Raw genomic sequence first — 15,339 nt, 5'->3', positions numbered from 1 at the left:
CCCCTTCCCTTCCCTGCAGCCCCACCTCTGGTCTGTTTTGTGCCATTTGCCTCCCTTTTTTTTTTTTTTTTTTTTTTTGCAGAACCTGTCACTGTTTTTGTCAAGTTTTTAAAATCAGCAAAGTCAGTGGCCTTCAAGAAAACAAAAATAAAAACCCAAAAACACTATTTGAGCGTACACACCAGAGTCAAAATATGAAAACGTGCACACAAATGCTCAACAGCCAATTTTGGATGGTGGTCACCTCTGGGGAGGCAGGGAAGGAGAGTTGGGGTCTAGGAGGAAAACTCAGGGGACCTCAAAGATCTCCATATAATGTTCTATTTTTTAAGCTACGCACTTGACACAAGGGGCATTCGCTACCTAATTGACTACGTAATTTGTATGGGCAAGATCGTTTTTGGTCACCAGTCTAGAGGAAAGATTTGGGGTGTGTTAGGCCTGGGTGTCTGTCAGTCTCTTAGTGGTGTGGTTGTGGGCTGCAGACAAGGGCTTTCACTTACTGGATCATTCTTTAGATCTGTAAAATGGGCACAAAGAACTTTTAACCTCATGGTGTATTTCTTTCCTCTCTCGCTCCCTCCTTTCTTCTTCCTGTCAACTAATAGTCATTGAATATCTGTTCTGTGGAAGGTCCTGTACAGGTGCTAGAGACAGGATCCTTTGTGGAGCTTACAGTCTTAAGAGAGAGCAAGATGTGGATCAAAACCAATAAATTAATACACGATTGCAAACAATGAATAGAACTGTAAAGAAAATAAACAAGCTTCAGTGACAGATTACAATCAGAGACTCAGACAGGGGAGTCTGAGGGAAGGTATTTCAGGGGAGATCCAAAGGCGTCAGCTTTGGAGGGGGCAGCATGGGCAAGGGTCCTACAGTGGGAAGGCACAGAGAGAGCTTGGCACATTGGAGTAGCAGCAAAGCTAGAGGTCATCAAGCAGGGGACGAGAGCCAGGGGAGGGTGGCGTGCATAATGCAACACAGGCTTGGAGAGCACGAACACGGCACTTGGCGTGTGCGTTCAGGAAATGCAGCAGCCTTCCCCACACCTGTTCTTGGGGCTACGGCTGGGTTGACAAAACGGATATCTGAGGCCAGGAAGGGGACCTGGAGCTCCACATGGCCTCCAAAAGCAACTGTGATAGAATAGATTATGGTTCTAACTCTCTATTACCCTCCCGAGTATGAGCCTAGTTAGATGTCCATATCCTTGGCCACTTTGCAGTGCCCTCCCACTGTGACTCTCAGCTGTCTGACTCGCTCTGGCCAGTGGGATGCCAGCCGTGGGGTAGCAAGCAGAGGCTTAACAAGTGCTTCTGTGGGCAGGCTCACCTGCTGTCCACCTGCCATTGCCCCAGGAGCATGCCCAGCTTGGCCTGCCTGTCCCAGGAGGAGGAGGGAGTGGACCAAAGCCACCCCAGCTGACCCATAGATTTGCAAGCTAGTTAAATGTCCCTTTTGTTTACCGCTGAGATTTTTCGAGCTGTTTGCTATGCAACACCCAGTTCCTTGCTCTAAAGTTGTCCCTGGATACTGGGCCTTTCTGGCCTTTACCCAGCCCAGGAGTATGGGAAGAGAAATGATTGAGCTAACGTCCAGGATTCTGACCTTGGATCCACTGAGGCCTCCCTCTAGGAACTGAGCAAACCCTTCCCCATGTGGGGCCTTGGTTTTCCCATCCATATAATGAGACATCTCACCCTGATTGCTAAAGCCCTCATAGCCATATAGGCAATGGCCACAGGGACTAAGAGCTCAGTTTATCCATATAGAACCATGTCCTCTCCCTGCTTAACCCTCAGTGGCTCCCTGTGGCCTTTGGGAAGAAGTCAGAGCTCTCTAGACTGGCATTGAAGGCCCTGCATTTCTACCCTTGTCTACATGGACAGCTCACCTCCTGCCACTCATTCTTTGTTCTAGTCATGCCTTGTTGTTCCAGTCGCTTTACCACACTGTGCCTATTCACGCCCCGGGCCTTTGCACTTATGGTTCCATCTGTTTTCTAAGGCTGTCGCTGCATTTCTTTGTTTTGTGAATGCTAAGCTCTTCATAAGTATGTTTCAATTTCATCTTCCCAGCAATACCACAGAGAAAGCATTATCATCTCCATTTTAATTATAAATAAACAGAGGCTCAAAGAAGTAAACCAATTGGTCTAAGTTATAGAGCCAGTAAGTGGTAAAGCCAGAATGCAAATCCAGGCATTTTGATTCCCAGCCAATAGATGAACAGACAGTAAGTTTGGACACAGGTCTGATTCCAGAACCCACACTCTTAGTCACCTCTCCAAGCTTCCTCTGCTTGCAGAATTCCTTCACAAATGCACGAACCCTATTCAATCGACCGACAAACATTTATTGAGCACCTGCTGAATGCCAGGCACTGTGCCAGGCCCTTCATGGGCAGTCACTTCCTTAATCCTCACACTAGCACTAGGAGGTCAGCATTCTTACTGACCCCATTTTGCAAACAAGGACAACTGAGGCCCAGAGGCCCAGGCAGTCAGAAACCCAGGCCCAAACTTGACCTCTGGGTTACAGTGACTTTCAATTTGCCCAAAACTTCAAGATCCAGTTCAAAAATCCCCTCCAGGATGCTGGATGGCTGAATCCCAGGGCATGCATAGATCTGGCCTGTCCCCTAGTCCCCATGCCCAGGGGCTTCCAAGCTAAAAATGCAGGACGCGGTATAGTTTGGACAGAAGTCAGGTGCCTGACAACACTGTGGGCACTGCCCTCCGGTTTTCAGCCTGAGGCACCTACCCCAACCCCCCGCCCACCCCCCCCCCCGCCACCTCATCCCCACCCCTTGGGCCTCAGGTTCTGAATCCAAACAAACACAAGCCAAATGACTTTCACTCTGTCCCTTCCAACTCAATGATTTTGGAGGAGAATAAATACTGCAGCCACTGGCATGAATAGAAATTAATATAGAACTGTGTTAACTGCACAGGGATGTTTTTTAAAGAGAAGAAATTCTCAATTTAAAATCTCAACACAAATAGACCCTTATAAGGTCAAATGAAAGATAAATGCCTCTGGAAAGCAAAGAAGTCATCACTAGGGCTGAATTCTCTCTTTCTCTCATTTCCTCTGCCTCTGCCTCTAATTCTGTCCCTCCTCACATTTCTCTCTACTCCCTCATCTTCGCCTCTCTTCTGATCTGTCACTTGCTCCCCTTGTCTGGATGTTACCATGTGTCAATCCCTCATTTTCACTTCACTGGGAGAATCTGAACCTCAGGAGAGTAGTATGACCTTGGTCAAGTCATTTTTCAGCATCGTGTTTCGGTTTTCCAATCTTCATAATAGAAGTATAATTGCTCCTTGCAGAGGGACGCTGCAAGCGTAGCAAGACAACCCCTCGTAATGGAAAAATGATGCTTTCCACCAGTGATGGGTAGCCTCACCCGCCCTCTGGGTTCAGACCTGGAGGGTGGGCAAAGATTAAGAGTGGGCACCATCTGGTCACCAAGTGATGCCAGTAAAGCGACCATGGTGAATGGTCTTCTGACCTTGGCCTCTTTTTTTTTTTTTTTTCCCTGACCTTGGCCTTTTTCAGTCTGATTCAGCCTAGAGATATCCTGAGCTGGTTTTAAAAAAAGGAGTAGCTGAGAGATCTGTAGGGCCTGGTGGGGAGTTGGCTCTTTAACAGTGAGATAAGAGCCACACTGGATGGGAAAATAACCATATGATAAGTTGAAGTCGAAGTCAGAGGGATTGTGGTTAGCAGAAGGAAGGGTCCTTAACACCTAAGAGGAAAAAGTCTGTGGGAAAACCCTACTCATGGGAGGCACTAGGCTATGATCTCTTTAGGCCAGGGATCACATCTTTCTTTCTATTTTTTAAAATTTACTTATTTGTTTATTCATTCATTCATTCATTCAAAGTGGGCTCTACCCCCAACATGGGGTTCGAACTCACGACTCGGAGGACAAGAGTCACACGCCCCACTGACTGAGCCAGCCAGGCGCCCCAAGGGATCACATCATTTTTGTTCACCATATCTCCTCAGGGCCCCACAGAGGGCTTGGCTCCTTAAATATTGGTTGAACAGCTAACTTCATGAATGAGTGTATCTATTCCTAGGGCCCCTAAGAACGACTAGGCATCATTTTCCCCAGAGCACAGAGCCTTATGCACAGCATGTGCTCATCCCCCATTGGCTGAACGTAGACTATGTGGGTTTTCTGGCTGTAGATTTTGCTGCAACTGTTCAGGTATCTCTTGAGGCCCAAGCAGATATGAAAGGCGGAAGTGGATATCTCCGGGGTGGAACACAAAAAGGAGGAGCCCCTCCCCCCGCCGGGACACTTTGCCAAGGAGCCCAGGCATCTCTGCCCAGGTCACTTTGAATTATTCTGATGCCCGGAGGCAGAGGGTTGAACTGAAAACATGACAACAGCCCATGTATCATCTTCTTCCAACAGCCACCAAGCTAGTGGACTGAGAGAGAAGAGGACAGGGGCGATGCAAAGACTGGAACTAACAGCTTTTTGGTCCAGTAGAGCACTAAACGGGGAGCTAGGGGTCCCGGCTTCTAAATTCAAATCACAGCAAGAACTTCAGGAAAACACTGAGACCCTTCTAACCAAAGGATCCGATCTAGTCATAGAGTGTAGATAGACACAGACAGACCCAGAGAGATCACAGAACCCTCAGACGGGGTTCCCCGGGGGTGGGTGGAGGGGAGACAGCCTCCGAAATGGAAATCAGCCTGCAGGGGGCTTGCTGGGAAGCTGTGAGGGTCAGCAATTGCCTATGGAACTGGGGCTGGGTGGAAGGAAGATCCAGCTGTCATACGGCCTCCATAGAGGCCCCAGCCAGCTCTCTGCAAGCTTCTGAAGCAGGGGTGAGATTTCAGAGTGGCCCAGAGCTGGGGGCCGCCGTATGAATCAAATATTGGATGCGGGCTGCCCACCTTGAGTGAAGTAGCTCTCTTTAGCTGTGGCTGGGACTGACAGCTCCAGCTTGCTGCCAACGCCCAACACTTGGGATTAACCCCTTCATTTCTGAAGGGGGGTGTGGGTGTGCTGCCTCCATGAACACGGGTCCTTACCGCAGTCCTGCATGCTGGACCTCATTAGTCAGTTTCACAGATGAGAAAACTGAATTTCAGAGTCTCTCACTTACCCCCAGTCACACAACCAGGAACCACCCATTGTGGAGCTGATTCAAACCCACGTCCTTTGCGGTGTTAAGGCCTTATGTTCTCACTACACCTCACCGTCTTCGATTCGTTTGCCCTGCCCCAAATGCTATCTATTCATTCCGAAGACATTGACAAACAGCCTCCCCTCCTCCACTTGTAAAAGGAGGAGGTTCAACTATATGAGATTCTTAAGCAGGGAGTCCGGGAACCCCATGAAATAATAGGCTAATTTGGGTAGGTATTAGCAAGATTTGGGGTTTGTGTATTTTTCTGGGTTGAGGGTCCTAAAAGTTTTTGAGTCCCCAAAGAGGTTGAGACATACCAGCCCAGATGGTCTGTGGCTCTCTTCAGCACTCACGTGCTAGGATTCTGCACCCTTGGGAGCTGAAGGACCCTGGACAGAGCCAAGACCTGAGGCCTTTGGGGACAAAATCCCACAGCTTTTATACTGACCCAAGGAATGGAGGATGGAAGACCTTGGAGCACCTAGAATCAGTGGGATAAGAAGTCAGAGTGTGCGATAGACACAAATGGCTTTCCTCCCCCGCCCCAACTTATTTTGTGAAAGAGTCCCAAATGTTGCAATTGTCCTCACAGTGACATTTCCCCCATCCCAGGGGCCTCCCGGTCCTCTCCCCACCAACAGCGACCAAAAGGGTATCGAGCCGGGCAATGGAGTACCCCAGTGACGGATTAGCACTGCCAACCACCGACACAAAACCATTTGGTGTGGGGAAATGATAGATGCTAACACTCATTTTAAACACAGGCAACTGAATTCCTGCAGACAGGCGCCGCGGCTGGAATTTAGGGCACAGCTGCGAGGTTCAGATAAGGTGCAGAATCAGCCCAGCATACCGCGATGTTACTTAATAATGAAAATGTGGTGATTGATGCTGCTGTCTCCAGGATATAACCTCCCCATTTGGAGGTTTTCAGCTCCCAAATCATCCATTCCCCCGGGTTTTTTTTTTTTTTTTTCCCTTTCTTTTTTTGGAAAGGAGACGTGGGAGAGGGGGGGAGAAAGGATGGGGGCGGGGTGGGCAGAGTGGGGGTGGCACCCGGCAGCAGGAAACTATGATCCTAAGGAATTTGAAGTCCAAAGGGCTGCATTTGGAAGACTTCAACTCCGGCCTGCTCACCTGGAACGGTAAAGTTCAACACCAAAGACTGGGTTAGACCCCTCGCCCTCGCTGTTTTTAGGATCAAGATTTTCTTCTGCTCCCCGCCACGTCCATGTCTCAGACATCACAAAGTGCATCAGAGTTTTTGAAACTAACTTCATCTCCCATCCCTGTCCTGAATGGAGAGAGGAACCACATATCCACTGCCTCCTAAACAGTCCCCCTGGGGGACCCTTTAGTTGGGCAGGTCCCAAACTGAACTCCTCATTCTCCTCCCCAACCCGCCTGAATTTGCTCACTTCAGCGAATGGCCCCACCCAAGACAGACATCTGAGCATCCTTACCTTGGATCCCTCCTTCTTCCTGACCTCCCATGTCCAGCCCCCGCAAAACCTGCTATCTCCTTTATCACTCTCTCGAATGTACCTACTTCTCTTTATATGCCCATAGCCCTAAAATACAATGCTCCTAGACATGAGTGATTTTCTTAAACAGAAAGACACCTGCTTAAAAGCCAACAGGGGCATCCAGCTTCTTATAGGAGCAAGTCCAGATTCCTTACCCGAGCAGTCAAAACCTCTTCCGATCTGATCCCAGCCTACGCCCACAGCACATCCCTGCATGTACCGCGCACTCGGCTGGAACCACAAGGAAGACATGCTTCTTTCTGCGTCCTTGCTTTTGCACACGCTCTTCCCTCTGTCTCATGTGCCCTCCCTCTACTTCACCCACCTGAAGAGCATTCGGACTCAGATGAAGGGGGGAAGCTGTCCAGGGGGCATCAACCCTACAGGAGCAGGGGGAGGGGTGCGCCCGCCTGGGGGAAGAGGTCTGGGTGGGGTGCCAACAGGACCTACCATAGTGTCATAAGAGAATTAATGCTTTCAGGAGGCTGAATGGTGGTTCTTCATGGAATGATGGCAGAGTCCAGACTTTATAGCTGCCTCAGCTTTCGTTTTTGGTAATTCATGCAGTCATTCAAAAGGTATTGATTAAGTATCTCATAGGAGATGTTCTCATGGCTTTACTAAAGCTGTAGAGATGTACTGGAGAGCAAAAGGTGCCCTTAGGGTTCTTGTAGTCTAGTGCAGGTGACAATGTCCATCAAAAAGTCACACCAAAAGACAGAGGTCCCTGAAGAGAAGAACTCAGTTTTGAGGGTGTATGAGAGAGAGACCAGGGTCTACCTGTGGGGTTAAAGAAGACTTTCTGGAGGAAAGACTTTTGAGGTTAAGAGGTTACCAGTGAAAGACAAGTTCATAATTAGGTGGAGTAGGGGAGATGTGTGGCTCTATTCCTACTTCTTTCTTATAGTTCTGCTACAGTGTAAGAGAGAGTCACTGCCTTAGAGCCCTTGTCAGTCATTTACACTTGAGTATGAAGGATTTTAAATTCTTTTCTGAGAAGAGAGTTTGTTGAAGGGGAATGAAAAGAAACTCTTGGACCGACTGAACTTTGGAGAAAAGTTACTTTAAAAAAGCAGAAAAGGGGAGCCTGGTAGAAAAGTAATGTAAGGGTTTTGAGAAAAATATGCTGATTCTGCACCTTGCAGCAGCTGCCTGCCTTCTCTCGTGGCCTCTCTTCCTCTTTCTCACAGGCCTCGGAAGGTGGTGGGAAGAAGCTTGGTTTGGAGCTGCCCGTGCCCAGGGTCTGCCTTTCTGGAAATCAGAAGTGGCAGCAGTCTATGCAACATGATATGGAAGCCTCCTCTCCGCACTGTCCTGCTGCCAACATGCTACTGCCCCAGATTTCTCCCATTAGCATCTCAAAGCCTAGGCTGGGACTCCCAGGAGGTCATTCTGGCTCTCTTCTTCTGACCTTGGGTGCGTCCCTGTCCCTTCCTTTCTTGCACACAGGAGGGGGCTGGACTTGACTCTTCTGAGTTCCCTGCAGTCCTTGATAAGTGTTCCTTCCTCACTCCCTATTGCCCTCCTAGAGTCACAAACTCGAGCTGGTGACCCGGGGACCCCTCAGAAGGCCTGGGGGTCCCTGAACACCTGGAGCCCACTGGAAAAGGCCTCCAGCCCCTGTGACCCTTTCAATGCCGCCAAAAGGACTCCTGCTCCTTATATTGCTGTCTGAGGCTGTCAGACACGCGTCAAGGTCAGGGGTGTGCATCTGCCCTAGACACAGCAATAATGGCTTCTAATGGACTGTAAACAGGTGAAGTTTGCCGCAAAGATGCTGCCACTGCTGCTGGAACAATAAAAACTCCTTTTTTTTTTTTTTTTTAACCCTCTCCTGGATTTCAAGCGTGCCATAACCACCCTGATTCTAGACAGCGCCTGATTCCAGACGTTCCTGCCTGGCATCTCGTCCACCCTTAGCCACAGATCAAGAGGAAGGATCTGATCATGGCCCCTTAGCAGATGGGGGAAGGACCAGCTAAGGAAAGAGATCTGTCTGCGGTGTCAGGGTCATGCTGTGGCAGTCAGGACCGGGACTTCAGGCTCGTGTGGTCTCACGGCCCACACTGCTACGAGACCCCACTGTACCCAGTGGGCAGCCTGCTCGTGATTTGCACTGGCCTTTGCAGGAGCTGCCAGAGAGGGAAAAAGGCACCTTGGAACCCAGAGTTCTAGAGGGAAAAGTGAAGGTCTTTGAATCAGACCAACCTGAGTTCAAATCCTGATCTGCCTTTTACTTGCTGTGTGACTTTGGGCCCATTAACTAACCTCTCTGAGTCTCAGTTTCCTCATCTGTAAAATAAAGCAATAGGATGATTGTGGGGATTGAAGGCAATTATGTGCATGGCAATTATGGGCCTGGCACAGAGGTCTCCCTACAGCTCAGGCCCCTCTGCAGCCCCCCAACTTGAGTAAAACTGAGATGTCTGAGGCTTCCTCTTGGAAATGACCTCAGTTATGAGCACTTGGCCTGACAGATGCTGCCCCTGCTCAGGACAGTGTCCCCAAGGTCACCAGCCACCAGGCAGGTCTGAGCAGCCCTGCTCTCCCTTCCTCAGGGCCTGGGCTTTAGGGCAGGAGCGAAGGCAATGAGGACCATAAATAAGGCCAACGAGGAAGTAGTAATCCGGCAGCCGTTTCCGTCACGCTGCTACTTTTAGTGCTGCCACCAGCGTCACAGCCCAGGCTGCGGGGGGACGTGAGATGGCCCCTTCCGTGGGCTGTTTGTTCTGAGCCTGTTAGATGCCAGGCAGGGAGGTGAAGGGAGCTAGGGCAGGAGTGGGGGTGGGGAGGGGAGTGGGCCCATGCACCCTCCCTCCCAGCTTCTCTCCACGGCCCCCACTCCTTCACGCTGTTACCCCCGAAATGAGATCTGTCTCCTCTCACATCCACTTCTCCCGCAGACCCCAGGAGGGGGGCCTTCATCCTCTGCTGTGGACAAGCCCATGTTCATGCTGTCATCCTCCTCCTTACCCCTTTGGCCAACTGACAGGCTCTAGCCCTTAGTCTCTTATGTTCGGTGGGCCTGTTTCTCTCCAGCACAGTGTCCGCCACCCTCCCCTCCATCTCCAGACACCCAAGCAGGGAGAGCTTTGTGTTTTGCTTACAGCTCTATTCTTAGCACCTGGAACAGTACCTGGCACATAGTAGGTGCTCAGGAAAGTGCAAGATGCATTTACTTGGCCACTCTTTATCTCATATTCCATTCAGAGCACCCTGATGCTAATAAATATACCTACCACTCCTGGGCCCAGGGTTATTAAGTCCTGGTGGAATCTCAATGAACCACATAGTCCTCTTCCCTCACCCCCCGAAGCTGGGGCACTCCGAGCAAATGGGCACGACAGAGGAGTTAGGATTGACTCACTCTGGACTCAGAATGCCTGACCTTCACTTGGCCTGCCTTGGGAGAATTTCCTATATGGCTGAGCCTCGGTTTCTTCATCTGTAAAATGGGGGTGGTCAAAGGTGTATGGCACCAATGAGGGATGTATTCAAACGTGCTTTAACATCGCACCAGCTGCCAGGATGGCTAAGTGAACGATGGAAAGTGACATATGATGACTCCTACATGTGCCCTGACGCTGGAAGAAACCATGTGCCCAGGGGCTTTCAGGAAGCAGCAAGTGATCCTGATGGGGAAGGTCAAGGGTGTCGTCCCTGAGGAAGCAGCGTGTGAGCAGGGTGTCCAGGGGCTCTGTGTTCCTGTGTTCTCTGTGGAGGAAACAGCAGGAGCGGAGGCACAGAGAGGTGTGAGAGGAGCTGTGGGCTACCAGCGTATATGTGTGTTGGTAGGGGCAGATGAGGAGGGGGAGGAGGCAGGGGAGGGGGGCTGACATCAAGGGACTCTTGAATGCTGAGAGAAAGAGTGCGGCCCCTGTCCGGGTGTGTGGGAGCCACTGAAGGGGTTTGAACGGGGCTGGGGCATGGCAGACTCTGGAATCTGAGGTTGGGGGTGTGGGACAAATGGCAGGAAGGGCTGCTAAAAGAAGGCTGATATTCCAGAGGGGAGAACCTAAAGCTTTTTCGAATGCTGGGGGCGGGGTGAGGTGTGGGGGGGTGGGGTGGGCACAGCCGAAGTCTGGCAGCAGCGCTCAGACCCAGATTCCCTGCTGATGAGCACAGACCACCCGGGATGTCACCCGCCCCCGCCCCTATTCTGCAAGAGGAGACCAGGGAAGAGAAGGGGAAAGAAAACCTGGAGCCTTTGTCCCGCCCCCGCCCCGTCAGTCAATAAGGCCTCTCAGGCTTGGGTCCATGTTCCCCTATCCAACCTCAGCTCTGGTCACTTTTGAGTAAGTTCTGGAATCAGACCCAGACCCACATGGTGCACCCAATGAATGCATCTTGCGAGGCTGACTCTGTTGCCCACCCCCACCCCATCCCCTCTCGCTCAGGGCTGAGGCTGGACTCTGCCTTTGCCTCCTCTTCTAACCAGTTGCCTCAGTCTCCTGTGGGGGAAGACCAGCTTTCAGCATGGCTTCCATCAGGCTGAGCGGCAGCAGCCGACCCCGGGCTCCAGCCTAACTGGAGGGAGGCTCTGAGTCTTTCTGTCATTTTCGAGTTTGGACAAAGCACAGGTGCAGGGCTTGGGGTCCATTTCTCCAGGGGCTTCTCGGAGCTGCCAAGTAACGGCAGCCCTGGAGCAAAGTGGGAGTCCTGACGTCAGGAGAGAGGGGGAGCCACGAACTCACGGACCCTTCCAAAGGTTGGAGGCTGCGTGTGGCTTGTGCAAGTGCCACCCACGTGACCCAGCGCCCCACTGTGCTGGAGGGGGCTGCCCAGCCCTCAGCTCTCATGAAAGCTGCTGAGGTGGGTGGGGCTGTTAGGTGTTCCCCCAGCCACCTTGGGCAGGCTCTGAGCCTCATACCCTCATGGGGCCAACAGCCTGCAAGAGGAGAGGTCAGCTTTGGGCTGGTCTATGGGGGATCAACTGGAGGTGGGAAGAAACCAGGAGAGGGTTTCTGGGATGCTCGCTGTCAGCCAGCAGCAGTCAAGTCTGGTCTCCAAGGCACTCGGCTGCACAGGGCTTGGACCTCCGAAGGGAAGCCCAGCTGAGGCTAGGGCCCAGGGGAAAAGGAAAGCACCCGGTTAACAAGGTTTGGCTTGCTTCCGGGAACAGTGTATGAGAACCCTTGCTTGGCAGAAATGATGCTCAGTATCCTCAGATACTAGAATGTACCATCTTACACGGCAAAGAGAGCTGGTACATTTGATCACATCGTTAGAACTGCACGCCTGCCCCAGGCCTCTTACACACACACACACACACACACACACACGCACACACACGAATACAAGCAAAACTGGAGAAATCTGAATAAGGTCAGTGGATTGTATGTCAATATCCTCATCGGGATATTGTGCTATAATTGTGCAAGATGTTCTCATTGGGGAAAACTGGATACAGGGTGCATGTTATCTCTCTGTATTATTTCTTACAATTGCGTTTGAATGTACAAGTATCTCAAAAGAAAAGGTTTAATTAAAAACAGAGAAAGAGAGAATGAGAGAGACTGGACCCTAGAGTCCTGAGCTCAAATCCCAGCTCTGCTGCCCCTTTCTCATGCTGTGGCCTTGGGCAGGTCCCTTCACCCCTGCAACTCCCAGTTTCTTCATTTGTAAAATGGAGATAAAATACGGCCATTTACAACTGAAAGGTAATAAGAGCATGTCCTACTCCAACTGGTGGCAGGCAGACAAGATAATGTTCAGAGGAAAATGTTTAGCCTTTAATGCATTCGTTAGAAAACAAGACTGAAAAAAATTAATTAAAATGTCAATTTAAGATACTAGAGATATAATGAAATAAATCCAAGGAAAGAAGGAATTTAGAAGGGTAAAAGCAGCGATGGACGGATCAACAAATTTTTCGGAGCTGGTAATCCCTACAATGCCGTGTGCCAAGTGCCAACGAGAATTAAAGAAGTCGGGGGCGCCTGGGTGGCTCAGTGGGTTAAGCCTCTGCCTTCAGCTCAGGTCATGATCCCAGCGTCATGGAATCGAGACCCATATCGGGCTCCCTGCTGGGTGGGAAGCCTGCTTCTCCCTCTCCCACTCCCCCTGCTTGTATTCCCTCTCTCGCTGTGTCTCTCTCTGTCAAATAAATAAATAAAATCTTTAAAAAAGAAAAAAAAGAAGTAAATCCATGCATTCAGTCAAGAAACCAAATTGCCCTCGCTACCCCTCCCTATCTGTGTAGCTCAGTGTGCTAAGAATAGTGGATAAAGGGGAGCAGAACCCCATCCCTGCCCTCCGGGGGTTTTCAGTCCGGCGAGAGAGGCGAACACAGTCCATGGTTCAGTGAAATCAGGGAGGAAGCAAAGAAGAAGGGACATCTGGAGGAGGGCCCAGGATGGGGGAACACCACATCTAAGGTCAATGTGAAGGACCAAAGGGGTTGTTCGCAGAGTGCTCCTGCCAGTGTAGACAGCATATGCCAGCATCTGACCCCGGGGAGGGGTCCCCCAGGTGGGGCAATGCAAGGCTCCGGAGGCTGCCACAACCTTCCGTTGATAGTTGAAGAATTGAGGCTCAGAGAGGGTCCTTCACTTGCCCCACGTCCTTCAGCAAGAAGAGAGGAAGTTGCGGTTGAATCAGAAAGCAGAAGCAAGGCTTACCTACTTTCTGGGGGTGCAGTTCTGGGGCCACAAGAATGAAGGGGACAGGGAAGTGAGCTGGGGAGGAGGGTAATACAAGGTGACGTGTTTCTGGGCTGGGCAGATGTGAGCCACGCGGCAGGGCGCTGGGTCACGTGGGTGGCACTTGGCACAAGTCACACGCCGTCTCCATCCTTTGGAAGGGTCCATGAGTTCATGGCTCCCCCTCTCTCCTGATGTCAGGACCCCCTCTTTGCTCCAGGGCTGCCGTTACTTGGCAGCTCCGAGAAGCTCCTGGAGAAATGGACCCCGAGCCCTGCACCTGTGCTTTGTCCGAACTCGGAAATGACAGACCAGAGCCTCCCTCTGATTAGGCTGGAGCCCGGGGTCGGCTGCTGCAGCTCAGCCTGATGGAGGGCATGCTGAAGGCTGGTTTTCCCCCAGGGAAGACCAAGGCAGCTGGGTTAGAAGAGGAGGCAAAGGCAGAGTCCAGGCTCCGCCCTGAGGGAGAGAGGACGGCTGGGGGGGGGACGGAGTCAGTCTGAGAAGACGCATACATTGGGTCTGGTGCACCATGTGGGTCTGATTCCAGAGCTTACTCACAAGTGGATGAGGTTGGATAGGAGGCGTGGACCCAAGCCCAGAGAGGCCTTATTGACTGGCTGGAGAGGGGGCACTTGATCTGCGGGGCAATGGGGAGCCATGGGAGATTCTTAACGCCTGGCAAGATGGCCTGCACCAACAGCAATTGGGACAAGCTGGATTCCACTGGCAGAAGTGGGCCCAGTGACCTCTGATTGGCAGAGTTGGGGGCTGCCCGACCGGCCCCAGCCAGTGCTCCCTCCCCCAAGTCCAGCCATGAGGACGGCAGCGCACATCCTTCAGCATGACATTGGAACATCGCTGGGGGAGTGGAGGGTGACGGAACGCTATCCAGGACGGTAATGGCTCCAGCGCCAGGAGGAAAATGACATAAATAATATCCCATTAGAGGCGCCGCGCTGCTCTGCTGAGTGCCTTGTTTTGCTGGCAACATTATGGGCTTCATAAACAGACTCATCCATTTCCCAGTCCCTGCTCTGCTGAGGTGGGGCGGTGGGGCTGGGTGCTGGGGAAGGTGACGGGGAGCGAGGGCTGACGCGCTGAAGGGCAGTGTCTAGTCCTTGCCCAGCAGCTGATGCCCAGCACGGTCCGTCCCTCCAAGCCTCCACCCACACACCTCCCTCTGGATCACCCGGCCTGCCCAGCCCGTTCCACATCCGGACTTTGCCCATTCTCCCCGTCTCCACCTGGAACTCTTTCCCCAGCTCAGCCTTGAGAACAGCCCAACTCAGGGGCTCCTCCTCCATGCAGCCTTCTTTGATTCCCCATTCACAGGTGACCTCAAGGCTCCCTTAGCTCTTGGTGTGGTAGCCAGGCCCACCAGGAGAAGCCCTGGTGACAGACAGATCTGGTTTCCAGGTTTGGAAACCTGCCCCTGCCCCTGCCTCCTAGAAGCTTGCTGACCCTGGGCAAGTCCTCTGACCTCTCTGAGCCTCAGTGTCCCCTGTGGAAGGTGGTGATAAGAATGTACACTTGTGGGGAGAAATCTTTTAGACTTCTCTGCATACAGTATATTTTTTCATAGGTAATTGTTCTAGTTCCCTTTGTTTTGTACATAGAAAGGTAGGTTTACCTCTCCCCAAAGGGACAGTGTATTTTCCTGTCTCTGACCCTCTTGTCTTGTTCTCTGTGCACAGCAGGCCTTCACGGCAGCTTTGAGAATGTAGCAAGAGGACCTCGAGACTGGGACTGTGGGTGCTGGGTCTTGTTTTGATTTCTTTCCAAGTGTGATAGGGAGCCACAGGCGGTTTTAAACAGGGCAGTCATTTGACCTGCTTTTGTAACAAATCTCCCTCTGGCTACTGGGTGGAGAATGGAAAGCAGGGGCCAGAAAGGAGGCAGGGAGCCCTAGTTAGAGAGGATGGTAGCCTGATCCAGGATGCTTGCAGTGGTTGATGCTGAGAAACGGATAGGACTGGGAGGCAGAGCCAACAGAGCCTAGTTATCGGATGTG

Source organism: Lontra canadensis, unplaced genomic scaffold, assembly GCF_010015895.1.
Source record: "Lontra canadensis isolate GAN:19392208 unplaced genomic scaffold, GSC_riverotter_1.0 scaffold169, whole genome shotgun sequence".
Taxonomy (NCBI): Eukaryota; Metazoa; Chordata; class Mammalia; order Carnivora; family Mustelidae; genus Lontra; species Lontra canadensis.
The sequence above is the reverse complement of the archived record's forward strand: the minus strand, read 5'-3'. Positions refer to the sequence as shown.